This window comes from Mandrillus leucophaeus, unplaced genomic scaffold (assembly GCF_000951045.1).
Source record: "Mandrillus leucophaeus isolate KB7577 unplaced genomic scaffold, Mleu.le_1.0 Scaffold577, whole genome shotgun sequence".
Taxonomy (NCBI): domain Eukaryota; kingdom Metazoa; phylum Chordata; class Mammalia; order Primates; family Cercopithecidae; genus Mandrillus; species Mandrillus leucophaeus.
The window spans coordinates 343,909-345,873 of NW_012106219.1; positions in this window are offsets into that span (position 1 = coordinate 343,909).

Sequence of the window (1,965 nt, forward strand, 5' to 3'; positions counted from 1 at the left end):
AACTCCTGACCTCATGATCCGCCCGCCTCAGCCTCCCAAATCCCGCTGGGATTACAGGCATGAGCCACTGTGACCAGCCTAAAATTTTTTTTAAGAGACAGGGTCTTGCTATGTTTCCCAGGCTAAATTTGAGCTCTCAGGCTCAAGTGATCCTCCAGCCTCAGCTTCGCCAGTAGCTGGGACTACAAGTGGGCACTACTATGCCCAGCTTCATGGCAAACTGCTCAGATATGAGATTGGCACATAGCAGGAACTTAATGAATGTTAGCTGTTATTGTTATCGTTAGTATGTACTTTGTTATTACCATTATTATTAGTCAATTAATCACCAACTATATACCAGGCCCTGTTAGCCCCCATTACCTCTGCTGTCACTTCCAGGAGACCCCTGACCTCTCACTGAGTCTAAACTACAAGTCTTCCCCTGGAGCCTCTCTGCTCATACCAATGCCCACTTCTGGATTTTGAGCAGCCTTGAGTCCAGGCCAGGGAAAACTCTTCCTCCTTATGGGGGAAAGATTGACAAACTCACTGAAGGTATAAGGATACTCTGATTGTAGTCCTCAAACAGCGGCCCATGCATTCTGTAGCTGCATTTATTGGGAGAGATAGGTGAAGTGTGGTTACTCCATCTTACCTGGAACTGGAATGTCTCATCTGCTTAAATATTATAAATTTCAAGGAAGGATGATAATTACTTTGAAAAAAAGAATGTGATTTAGTCTTTGCATTAAATAAGCTTGGTAGAAAGTGCCAGGCCTCTGAGCCCAAGCTAAGTCATCATATCCCCTGTGACCTGCGTATATATACCCAGATGGCCAGAAGTAACTGAAGAGTCACAAAAGAAGTGAAAATGGCCTGTTCCTGCCTTAACTGATGACATTATCTTGTGAAATTCTTTCTCCTGCCTCACCCTGGTTCAAAAGCTCCCCCACTGAGCACCTTGTGTCCCTCACCCCTGCCTGCCAGAGAACAACCCCCTTTGACTGTAATTTTCCACTACCTACCTACAAATCCTATAAAACGGCCCCACCCCTATCTCCCTTCGTCGACTCTCTTTTCAGACTCAGCCCGCCTGCACCCAGGTAAAATAAACAGCCTTGTTGCTCACACAAAGCCTGTTTGGTGGTCTCCTTACACGGACGCGCGTGAAATTTGGTGCCGTGACTCGGATCGGGGGACCTCCCTTGGGAGATGAATCCCTGTCCTCCTGCTCTTTGCTCCATGAGAAAGATCCACCTACGACCTTGGGTCCTCAGACCCACCAGCCCAAGGAACATCTCACCAATTTTAAATTAGGTAAGCGGCCTCTTTTTACCGTCTTCTCCAATCTCTCTCACTATCCCTCAACCTCTTTCTCCTTTTAATCTTGGTGCCACCTTTCAGTCTCTCCCTTCTCTTAATTTCAGTTCCTTTCCTTTTCTGGTAGAGACAAAGGATACACATTTTATCTGTGAACCCAAAACTCCAGTGCTGGTCACGGACTTGGGAAGACAGTCTTCCCTTGGTGTTTAATCACTGCGGGGATGCCTGCTTGATTATTCACCCATGTTTCAGAGGTGTCTGATCACTGTGGGGATGCCTGCTTGACTATTCACCCATGTTTCAGAGGTGTCTGATCACTGTGGGACGCCTGCCTTGATCCTTCACTCTTAGTGGCAAGCACCACTTTCCTGGGGTAAAAGCATCCCTTACCCCTTCTCTCTGTGTCTCTATTCTCTCTTTTCTCTGGGCTTGCCTCCTTCACTATAGGCAAACTTCCACCCTCCATTCCTCCTTCTTCTCCCTTAGCCTGCGTTCTCAAGAACTTGAAACCTCTTCAACTCACACCTGACCTAAAACCTAAATGCCTTATTTTCTTCTGCAATGCTGATGAACCCTAAAACAAACTCGACAATGGTTCCAAATAGCCAGAAAATGGCACTTTTGATTTTTCCATCCTACAAGATCTAGATAATTCTTGTC